Source organism: Pocillopora verrucosa, chromosome 4 (genome assembly GCF_036669915.1).
Source record: "Pocillopora verrucosa isolate sample1 chromosome 4, ASM3666991v2, whole genome shotgun sequence".
NCBI classification, from domain to species: Eukaryota; Metazoa; Cnidaria; class Anthozoa; order Scleractinia; family Pocilloporidae; genus Pocillopora; species Pocillopora verrucosa.
This window is the reverse complement of record NC_089315.1, coordinates 2,736,676-2,749,161: the sequence shown is the minus strand read 5'-3', so window position 1 is coordinate 2,749,161 and position 12,486 is coordinate 2,736,676. Positions and strand designations below refer to the sequence as shown.

The following is a 12,486-nucleotide window of genomic DNA, read 5'->3' as shown; positions in this document are numbered from 1 at the left end:
ATCAACTTTGACATAGCCAGAAATTCCGAATCGCGCGTGCGCAATAGACCACAAGACTTAATAATAATAATAATAATAATAATAATAATAATAATAATAATAATAATGTTTATTTCTTATATTGCGCAGTCAAGCATGCGATAAAGATATGATCGAGTGACTTAAATTTTAACGATATTTTAAACTTGCTAAAGAATAGAAGGATCCATATGGGATTCGTATAAAACCAGTTTATAAAATTCGTATTGTGGACGTAACCTCACCATCTCAATGCCAGTTCGAATGATACTCATCTGTACTTTCATTGCAGTATTACTTTGCTTTGGTAAAACAAACACTTGTTGCGGTTTTCTCGGTTATTTCTTGCAACGTTTTATTTCGAAGAAATGCTCTTTAAAGCACACAAAATGGCGCCTACCTCCGTAAATACTACTCTAACCATCTTAACTCAGCCGAAATCCTCTAGTGGTATCGATCCATCCCAATCAAATTATGTAAGTTCAAAGATGTCCTTCCACGTTTACGGCAAATCGGACTTTGTAAACCCTGAAAATATTGTGGCTTTCTTTCAGCAAATACGAACGCATCCACGAACAGTAATCTTACTTCGATCGCGCGGAAAAAAAACAGTCTTAAAGCCTCTCTTGCTCGTACTAAAAGCTGTGCAAAAATGATCGCCATTTTAATACAAACAGCTTAGTGACGGATAAGACTGTTAACTACAGGGGGTGATTACGAGGCTGGAGGCTCAGTGCAACAGGCCTTTTTGGTGGGAATTTCAAAAACTGTTTCTGGTTTCACGCAAAAAAGAAAAACAAAACAAGAATAAAAAGTGTCTGATCGCCACCCGGTCCGTGATCCTCCTCGTATATATTTGCGAACAAAGCAACGTGAAGGTGGTAATAAAGTTGTGTTCTTGCTGGCAATTAAGAATATCGCACTGATACAGGGGCACAAATTGAAAAAAGAAATCCCACGCATTGCATATATTGACATGTTAAATGGAATCATCCCTGGCCATGCATTAAAGATCAGTTGAGAGAGTGATCAAATTGAAGGCCCACTTTCAAAGCGCTATTCTGCTGCTTCAATCACAAATCAGATTCTGAACAGAAAAGGAGATTGGGAATCCACAGAGGAGCTGGAATTCCAGACTTCAAAACAAAACAAGCAAAAACAGAAATTAAAAGAACTAAAGTCTCGAGCACAGAAGGCACTTAATCTAGTAGAAATAATTGGCCTGGATTTACAGCTCTTGAAACTTAAAGACCCTAACAGTACTGATAGTTTTTCTATAGACTTCTCAACTACAAATCCTCCCAATCCACAACCAGAACATGGTAGTGTGGCTTCCCCAAAATCAAAATATGAATAACTTCATCCTGATGACAAAAACACAGTGGAGAGCGTATAAATTTTCACATTTGCATTCAATGATGAATGAACAGTTACTGAGGCAGGTAAAATGTATGCGTACAGAGATGTATGTTGACTTACAAAGCAATGTGCCTCGACAGATTTGAATGCACACTTACAAAGATTTATGTACACAGCCAACAAAGTTAATATTTACAGATTTGAATGTACACTTTCAAAGATGAATGTACATTTAGAAAGTTTATGTGCCTTTTAATACAGAGTTGATTGAACACTTGTAACAAAGCTGTACATACTAAGAAAGATGAATGCACACTTGAAATTGAATGTATTTACTGACCGCTTACACTTGGCATATCCATCTCAAAATTTGTACGGAATATTTTCCACTGTCTCATGCAAAAGTCATAACTTTTATTTAATCTGAAAAGAACTTATTAGGAGAATATTTCTTTTATTTTGAAATCACGTATATTATTACAGACCCAATTGCACTCTGCTCAGTTCATGGCTCTTCATGATTCAATCATTTAAAGCCACTTCAGTAAAATCAAAAGAAATGTTCTCCTGATAAGCTCTTGGTAACAAAGTAGAAATCCCACCCATACCCATTTTATACTTCTTTGGGGACCAAGAAATATACGTTTTAACCGTCATAGGGTAAAAAACCTTCATTCCTTGGCCATGAGAATCCACCCAGGATCTCACCCAAGAGGAAACTAATCAGCATCGAAATAATCTTTTTCAAAAAAATGTCCGTCTATCCCTCGACACTCCCTTACCAGCAAACAAGAAACGAAAAACATTCCCGAAAACCAACCTTAAAGGTAAACGTGACCGCGATTTCAAGTGCCGTTCGACGGCCACCCGAAAAGAACACTCATTTTCTGGAATTATTGCAACGTCCGGGCTTCGCCAGTTGAATAGTTCCTCGCATCGAGGCAAGATACCCTCCTCTGGCTCCCACGAGGCTTCGTAAGGCAAGTAGCCCTTCCATTGCACCAAGTATTCTACCTAATTAAATACAAGGCAAATCCTGTGCTGATTTCGACTGAATTCAGTTAAAAATATATAAACACAAGCGAGCACGTGCGAAGACAGGCACTACGGCGAAACACTTACCGTTTCATCTGTTTCCCGTCTTTCGACAAGCCTTTCGACTTCCCAATAAGTCGATCTTCAATACTAGATTAATTTCTCCGGCTGGACAAAGTCGGCATCCGCGGATTAGATGGCATTTAACATCAAAATATACCCTTTCGAAAGTCTCCCGAGCGACGCCATTTTGGTTTAACTAAAGCGTTTACTTTAACAGATGAACCATTCACACGCTAGCTTTCTTGAAAGGCTATCATGTGTGCTTGCGCGTAACAGAAATAAGCACCACCCACTTTGGTTCGGAATTTCTGGCTATGATAACCATCTGATTGTCAGTGTAATAAGAGAACAACCAGAACCAATGTTCTTCGAGGGTAAAGTATGCTAAGGACTATCGCAATGGCTTAAAAATTCTATCAAATCATTCGCTTATTCCAAATTCCTATTTGCAATAAGAATTTGTTTCACCGAAACAAATTTTTCCCGCAGGTTTCTTCACAGTAATGCAATTACAAACATTGAAAAGAGGACTTTTGACAGACTCGCACTGAAGCAATTGTGAGTAAATTGAAGAATACAGGGATTTCCTTTGAACCTAAAACTTGGAATGTGATACATTGACAAACTGAATTTTTTTTTTCTTTGCTGTTGTGTAAGTGTCAGCTGATGCCATACGCATAACTAAAAAAATCGCACCCACCATTTCTCTTGATATTAGAAGCTTTAGCATGACATTTCTTGTTCAAGGGTATATACACGCTTCATTTTCAGAATCATCTTTGACAATCCTTTAAACTCATTACCAGATGGAATGTTCGACGAAATGGCAAATCATACTAAAGTGTAAGTCAAGGCGTTTGGCCTAAGAGCTCGTAGATTTTTTTAAAAATTTTATTTAAGAAACTGATGTTAGTGGGATACTTACAAATTCTAGATACTCCTAGATATACTTTGTATACTCTCGAGTTTACCTGGAAATTTTGGGCTGATTTTCATGGGTTAACATAGTCATCTCTAAAAGTATTTAAACTTACGCAAGAACACGACCAAAAAGTTATGTATATTTTACGAATAGCTGAGAACACCTCTAACACAGAACAAACCTATTTATATCATATTATTCATTATCATCTTCATCATCATTATCGTTGTATCGTTGTCGCCGTCGTCATGGACGTCTTCGTCGTCATCAGCGTTATCGTTACAGTTGTAAAATTTGTGTTTTTTTTCCTTTTCCTTTTGATACAGCTTCACGTTCTTATCCATATTGGCACGTATGAAGTATTTCAAATCGTTTTGTTGTTGTTGTTGTTGTTGTTGTTGTTTTTCCTTTTCCTTTTGATACGGCTTCACGTTCTTATCCATATTGGCACGTATGAAGTATTTCAAATCGTTTTGTTGTTGTTGTTGTTGTTTTTTATCTTCAGTAGCTCTCATTATCCAGTAGGTGGTAAGGCAGGGTAGATAAAGGGAAATGGACTGTCAGCTGAGGAAACCCGAGTACGCTATGGCGACATAGACTACATGTCATTATTCTTTTAACCAAAATCAAGTTAGTTTTTGCACCCAAAAATTTTAAATTCAACTCGTTTACAGGGCATTAACGTGTAAAAATCTTCGTCAGCTGCCTCTGGGAAAGTATGTGTCTCAAATGTAAGTAGGCCTCAAGTTTCATTTTATTCTCACGCTGTAGAATGATAAACATCTGCACTGACCTCCTAGCGGTCCATTTGACTTTCAGGGTTTGAATAAGTTTAATTCTTAAAATTCAGCCTTTGCCTTGTCGGATCTATTCATGATATAATGCAATTCCTGAGAATGGCTCTTGTGCTGGATGACGTCATTTAGTGAAATTCTACCCCCTCTCCCTTTCCCAGGCAAACTACACATGAATCGCAGCCACTTTCAAATTATTTACATGAGCGTACTAGTTTAATTTCAGTGCCGTGGGAATACTCACTTGGTTAAAATTCATCAGTGTACACCCGGAAAGCCAACTGGGTCCTGCGCCTCACTGGGTTTCATCCGTCTCAAAACCAAACCGCGCTTATGTAGTTATTTTTACCTCGTTTCCAGATCTCTCATGTCATGGGTAGGGAGAGGTCAGTTCTGACAAAAATTTTCAATTAGTATTCCATGAATATCTTCTTGCTTTCCATTAGAAAGGATATGAAAATAACAAAATACTTTGTAATCAACTTTTAAAACAATTTTGATCGTAGTCATTTATCAGTGCCATCGACTTTGGATATTAGTCTCTTCACGGGAAAATTACAATATTATTTTAAACGTAGCTTTTTATTTATTGTAATTGTCCAATCCTCAGTGAGTGTACACCCCCGACATCTCTGCACATCATTTTGGACAACGACCAATCTGGCTTCAAATTGTACTTTACACGCTCAGGTTTTGTTTGTCATGACTGTCCATCCTACAAAAAACACAGTCTACAATACGGATGTACAAATTGCAGCCTATGTCCAGTTGGTACCTGTATGTATAATGATGAAAACCGCTGTGTACAGTGTCCTGCAGGTAATGGGAAGAAACAATTATTTCATCGTTGATATACGTATTGTAAAAGACAAGTAACAGGGAATCACTTGAAGCATTGTGCGCTAAAACATGTTTATATAACAGAGGAGAAAACGTTTCGTCCATACATTTTCAGTACTTGTTCATCCAAATGCAATTCAGTCAAACCCCTTCCTTTCAAAATTTAAAAAAAAAAAAAGGATTTTGAAAAAGTTATAAACGATAATCCATTTCTAATATAATTACATTAAATAAGAAAGTGACACTGGTTTGACAAAAATGAATGCATGTCATGTGATTCGTGTGATACTTTCTGGTGTTCTATAGATTCTTTATGTGTCTATATAGGATAGATGGTCACCGGTAGTGGCTTCAGCTCTTTAAGATATGTATACGAAACCTGGCTCCTACGTACATCATTATTCCCTTACTGAGCCAAATTACAAAAATAAAAAATTGAGAAGACGAATTTCGAAAAACTGACCCAATTGATAACGAGAAACGACTGATCAGATGCCATCTAAATTCTTGATCATCCTTGTTTCCTTTGCTTTTAGGCACACGGTTGAATTTTGATGGAATCGTTATTTTTTTTCCTTTAACGTATTTTTTCACTTATTTTGTAGACGGCTTTGGTAATTGAACGGTGCTGGTATACCGTGACATGGTTTTCGCAAGGGTATAATTCTTTTATCAGAAACGAATTGGAAACAAACAGTAACATTTATAAAAGTTGTTTTTATGCTGTAATTGGATGTAACAGTTGACTCTCCTCTAATGGGCCAAGAAAATCCACCGGTATAATGTATTTATGCTCTATAATATCTTCACAGGGGGTTTTTATCAGGATGAAATGGGATAAGTTAATTGCAAAAGATGCAGTATTGGTACATTTGTTTCTGAACAGCGACGTCCTGGGACCAAGGCTACTGACTGCGTGGCATGTCCATACGGTAACTGCTGTGTTTGCTTTGGGCGAACTGCACCTTTTTTCAATTCAAATGCGCTTAAGAATAATGCTGAGATTTTTTTCTTTTTTTCTGAAAAGACGATTGATTCAACCTTTGACAGTCACAATCGCCAAATTTTAGTTCGTCACACAAAACATATTCATCGAAAATGGATTATCCGGAAGAGTACTCGTTTAATTATTTGTTCAGAGAAGAATCCGGAGATGTCTTATTCGCAAGATAATAGTTATTTAATTCACTGGTGAGATCTTATTTCTCTGTAAACTCAGAGAAAAGAGGAGGTGAATTCCTGTAAAAGCCCTTCTATCGAAGTTATGTTGTTTCAACAGATTGGTCTCCGCCATTGTACAAAGTAGTTGCTTGAAAAGGAACCATTCTTTTTCAGGTACGCTTTCCAACGAGACTGCTGAATATCGTGCATGCAGATGCCTACACCAATTTTATCGATTGGATCGTTTCGGCTCGTGCTCAGCATGTCCACCATACGGTTTTGTTTGTGAGAAGGACACAGCAATACTTGCTCCAAACTACTTCTGGAAATGGTCAAATCAGTCGGAGAAAGTACTTTTCAAAGGTTTCGTTAATAATATCCATTCTCCTGGACCAGACTACAACCGCTCCTTTTCAACGTTCAATACTTTACTTCCAAAGCCACTCAAATGTCCCCATGCAAAGTCCTGCCGGGGTGGAATTGACTCAGAATGCCATCGAGGATATCGAGGGGCTTTATGTGCAACCTGCTCGGAAGGCTTCTATTTTCGCTTTAACTCTTGTTTGAAATGTCCTCGATTAATTGTAACGGTAACTTCATCCATCTTGGTAATTGTTCTTTTTGTTGCTGTGTTTCTAATGGTTCTTCTGGGTGACTCCAGACGTGCAGAGAATAACCGGACAGTCGCAGATGTCGTTATGTCGTGCTTTAAGATTGTGATTGGCTTTTACCAAGTCATTGCTGGTATTTTCTCGGCATTGGCGAAAGTCCAGTGGCCAGTCGTTTTAATCTCAACGGAGAAGGTTCTGAAAGTATTTGAAGGGAACATCTTGCAGTTTGCCCCTCTTAGTTGCATTCATACTTCTCTACGGCTCGATCAGCTTGGAAAGTTCACGATGGTTGTTGTCATGAATGTCTCACTCGTTGGCTTGATTTTCTTGTATCTATTTCTTAAAAAACGCTACATCATGAATAAGGAGGACCTTTGTGGACACCAGAAAGTTAAGGAAGTTAAGAGTTTGAAGAAATCTTGCTATCGGAACATTTTCCTATTGTTGTTGACGACCTACCCCACGACAAGCAAATCGATAATTCAGATTTTACCTCTTCCCGGTGCCTGTGTAGAAACATGTTTCACAGACGACAAGAGCGACTGTATCTTCCTGCTGAGAGCTGATTACTCCATCCAGTGTTTCACTCCTCGCCACAGTTTGTATTGGCTCATGGCCTCTATTTTGGCATTATATCCCGTGGGATTTCCACTTTTGGCTTTGTTTCTCACTTACAAATATCGTGAGTCCCAGGAATACGAAGCCATTTCTTTCGGACTCAGAGTGTTCTTTGAAAACTATATGAATGAATTCTGGTTTTGGGAAATCACAGAGATGTATCGAAAGTTGATTCTAACCTCATTGATTTTTCTTTTTGGATCAAAGAGCCTTTCTCAAATCGGTATCACGGTTCTGACAGTTAGTATCTTTGGAGTGGTCTACAGCCTATTCCGACCAATCAGGGATAAGTTTGAAGATCTCTTGCAAACATTTAGTCTTTGGATAATTTTCTTTGACGTTTGCCTTGGTACAGTTTACACAAACTGGGACGAGAGTCAAGGAGAGGGCAAGAACGACTCAATCTTTGTAAATGTCCTGTTCGTGGTCCTTAACGCCTCTGTATTGTTGCTTGCCATTGGTAAGTGCCTGTGCTACTATTATATCAAAAAAGCGCCCACCCCATCAAACGCCCTCTCAAATAATCGCCGCCTCCCCCCCTCCCCCTTTCTTCCCTCACTTTCTTTAATAATGGGGCTATAGAGAAAAGCTGTAACAAACCTACGAAGAACTCAAACGTGACCCGACTCTTGCGCTTCAACCCAAACTTAACAGCACATTACTGACACTCAAGAAGACAAACGCCATTGACACCCAACTCTACTACCGACTACGGTGCTCGGTACCACAGCCACCGAAACGTTACGTAATTTTTAACCAAGACAGAAGAAATTTAACTCCAGCATTTCTCTCTCCTTTGGAGGTAAACCCCTACAACAATCTAACATAACTAAATTCCTTGGGGTCTATATTGAAGACCATCTTACTTGGAAACAACATATCAGCTATGTTTCTAAACAAATCGCTAAATCAATAGGTATTATATTCAGGTCTCGCTTTTTCCTATCCTCTACAACCAAGCTCACTTTGTACTACACCTTAATTTATCCTTATATCGTCTATAGTAACTGTGCCTGGTCGTCCACATACGTATCTAACTTAAATAGAATTTATTACTTGCAAAAGCGAGCTGTGCGGGCTATCACCAACTCAGACTATCGAGCCCATTCCGCTCCTTTATTCTCCAAACTAGGAATTTTAGATATTTTCCGAGTCAATACGTTTGAAATCGCCAAATTCATGTTTATTATAGAAATAAATTATTGCCTCCATTGCTTCTCAATCTTTTTGTAACGAATAGCCAAATTCACAACTATGGTACCAGAACAGCCAGTAATTATCGAACGCATTTGTGCCGTACAAATCTCAAGCAATTTACAATTCTTTACCAAGGTGCTAAAATTTGGAACTCTCTTCCTGTTTCAATCACTCGTTCGTCAAAGCTTCTTAGTTTTAAGACGAAAATGCAAGAGTTTTTACTTGAATAATTGGCCTAGCCGCACATTCGCAGCACTTGTTCTTTACTTTATTTATTAATGTAAGTGAGGTGGCTCTCCCATAAGCCCGGTGGCTTCCTGGGTCTCCTCGCCTTCTAACTATAACCGCTGTAAATAAATTTTTTGTATTGTGTAAATAAAGGCAAAAAAAAAAAAATATGATGATGATGATGTCAACAATCACATTACTGAACATCATCGACTTACGAACCACACTATTGATAGAGACTCTGAACAATGCCTAACCTACAGCACCAACTACCTTCAACGACTGACTCTGGAAAGCTGGTTTACTAACTTGGAGCAGACTCCTTCAACAGGTGTCAACCACTAGCGGCACCATACAAACGACTCATTCACGACATTAACATTACAAACGAACCGAACAGAACGACCTAACTTTACTAACGCATCGCTCTTAGGAATAAAAACACACAGTCGAAACACAATGCATCACTTGTTATCCGACTGCTTACTATGTTGAAAAGAGCCCAGTCTAGCGAGTTATCCACTTCTAGGTTTATATACTACATATAAGAGAAGCTCAAGGCTGCACACGCCCGATCCAAGGAGCACAGACTCCACTGGGAGTACTTTTGTGTTTGTTTGTTTGTTTTTTTGTCCAACAACCCCATGTGGTCACTTTTACGGCTGTGTCTAGGCGTGTGGAGTAGTGCCACCATGGACGAAGGCAAGCAAGAGGTAGGTATCATTTCATGAGTCAGATAAGAGAATAAAAAACGCGACACAATTCATAGTTCGACCTAAGTGCTCCACATTTCAAGGTCAAAGTTTCGGGCGCTATTCGAGACGCGTGACCTCCTACGGATTCGTGCCATATTTGACCAACGACAAGTTACTTTAGCGAAGTTTAGTTTGTCACGCGTTCCCCTCAATTTTTTTTGGTAACTCTCTATCATTTTTCAAAACAATTGATTTATCAATTTTTTTTGGTAACTCTCTATCATTTTGCAAAACATTTGATTTATCAATTTTTTTAAAACTTTTTTTTCGAACCGTGATCCGATCCGTGAGGTTTTTGGGCATGAAAAAGCTTCCAAAGGGGCCTGCGCTCAATTATGTCATGCAGACTTCATTATAGCTTGTCACGCAAAATTTCTGATTTTATGTAATATGGACCAATCCATGATCGGTGATCCGATCCATGATCGGTGATCCGATCCATGATCGATGATCCGATCCATGATCCGGCTTGTGATCCGATCCATGATACTTTCCGGTGCGGTCTACATTTTGTCGACGCCGCGTTATTCACATCACTCAAGATCATCTTAGGTCAATTGAGAAATCACTAAAGTTTATTTCAGGTCATTCCTTGTTTTAATAACTGTGACCAAAGATAGTTTAATCTGCAGACATCACCCAAACACTACATTTACACTAGATTTACAGTTGTATTACTTCAAAATAAACTTGTAAATCTTGACGTATCTATTTACTTGTGTCTCTCATTTCTTTCGAAGACACAGAAAACGAAGTAAGCAGTGTATATTTCCTGTCAATTGATTTTATATTACAACATACAGGTAGAAATCAATAAACATAAAAAATATCTGATTAGAACTTCAAAAAATACTCATCAACAGAAATGCGTACACCGGTATTATGAGTGTTAGTGAACGCATTTGTTTTTTCTCTAGAGCCAATGTGGCCGTATTAGAAGATACTGTTAATAGTGATGATAATGTTTGTACATAGAAATAAGAGAGATGGTAAGTTTTGAGCTTGGTAAATAAATAGAGCAATAATTTTTTCGTCTTGTCACGAGCGTGGGACAAAGAAATTTGTTTTTGGAATCCATCCGTTGCAGAGGTTGTTTGTTAAGCCGAACACCTTGCACCCAGCCTCTGGTTGTGCTTTATCTGGTGATACAACGTAAAAATTGCCGCTATTCGTAACTCTAATGAGGTTATCTTGACCTTCTAGTTTAGCATGGTGCGATCCTTCTTTAATCAACAGGAAGAGAGCTTTCTTTCCTTTCCAGTCAACTTCTTTTGACAGTGGAAGATGAAGAACAAAAGATCGATCTGTCAACGGCCAAGATAAAAATGCTCTCGTGTATTGCCATCAGGCAATTCCTCCGCAATCCGGTCGGGTCAATAAAGGCTTTGTCTCAATCATCACGAGCCGGAAGAATTCGAGGATCTAACAACTGCGCCAAAACATTGGCGGGGAACGGCATATCTGCCGTGTAAACTTTTTGATCGGGACTTCGTCGCCATAGATCGTCTTAATCCAAGAGGTGTAGCCAGGGCCTTGGTCTGTTACACTCCATCCATCACCTTTATATATCTAAATCCTCTTTAAACCACTTGGTTCTATGAAGCTCTTCTTCGTAAAAGACGCGACGAAATGACTCGAGCTCAGCTGCGAACTGCGCCATTAGGAAAACCTAATAAAACTGCAACAAATCACAATTCTACCAAACCATAGCGAGAGTGCCAAAAGCTGTGTTCAGAGACTTATTTTATCAATAGAAAGTGTGTATTGTAATCATACACATGCAAATTAGCCATTCTATCCTTTCCAATACACCTTTATCACGCAGCGCCATCTTAGTCTGCGTGGTGCACCAAATCGAGGCTGGACGGGTATAAGGTAGAGGATTGTGTTATATTACAGTGTTTTGAGTGAAGATGACGTCATTCGAAGGAAAGTTGAAAGAAGATAAATTTTCAGCACTTTTATTTCGTTTGTCGTTACTACAGAAATTAACGCAGCAATGATCGTGGGCCATGCTTACTTGTAATCTTCACTCAAAACACTGTATTGTAACACAACTCCATGCCTTATGCCCGTACAGCCTGATTTGGTGCGCACGCAATCCAAGGTGGCGCTGAGTGATAAAGGTGTATAAGGGCCAAGAATGTTCATGTGCAAGCGCATAACTCATTTACAATTCTGCACGCCTTTTTTGAAAGAGGCAAATCAAATATAAAAACAGCGAGCAATTTCCACTATCTTAACTAGAGGTTTTGAATTTTGAATAATATAAGATGTCTTGATCATTTGAAATGGTTGTAAATTTCATCATGACTTTCTCATATTTTGAGTGTTGCGATTACAATCTTAAACAAACAGTGTACGCTTTTGAGAATTTCCTTATTTACTAAGCGATCACTATCGTCAATTGATACATGAAGAGGCTAATTTAAGTTCTGTTTTTTCCACTTTTTTACTGAATGAAACTGTTTCAGTGTTTAGACCTCGACAGTCTTAGAATGGTATCACGTAGTATTAAATCAAAATCTGTAATTTGCGAAATGGAAATATGCAAGTCATTTGCATATTTCCATTTTGCAAATTACAGATTTTCATTACGTTTCGTTTCATTTCGTTTCGCAAATTACAGTAAGCCTTGTTACGGAATGTCAAGCGGTGCCAAAAATTTGTGCATACTATAATATCGCTCGGTCGTCGAAAACTCTTCTGATGAGACTGCCACTGTCCACTAAAAAACCAAATAATTTTTTTTTAAATCGCTTGACATTCCTTAACAAACATTTGATATTCTTAAGAAGTTTGAAAGAACCCTTCGGCGGAAATTGCGTGAAAAATTTTGATTGCCGGGCATTTTGTCTATTTGAGACCGTGCCCGGCTGCCCAGC

The 12,486-nt window shown here is 38.5% G+C and overlaps 2 pseudogenes; one reads left to right on the top strand and one right to left on the bottom strand.

Annotated features, from left to right (window-relative positions):
• The window catches only part of LOC131794442 (uncharacterized), a 37,979-nt pseudogene extending 29,516 nt beyond the window's left edge, over positions 1–8,463 (top strand).
• Positions 8,464–10,639: 2,176 nt separating this feature from the next.
• LOC131794441 (uncharacterized) lies at positions 10,640–11,261 on the bottom strand (annotated as a pseudogene).
• Positions 11,262–12,486: the final 1,225 nt, after the last annotated feature.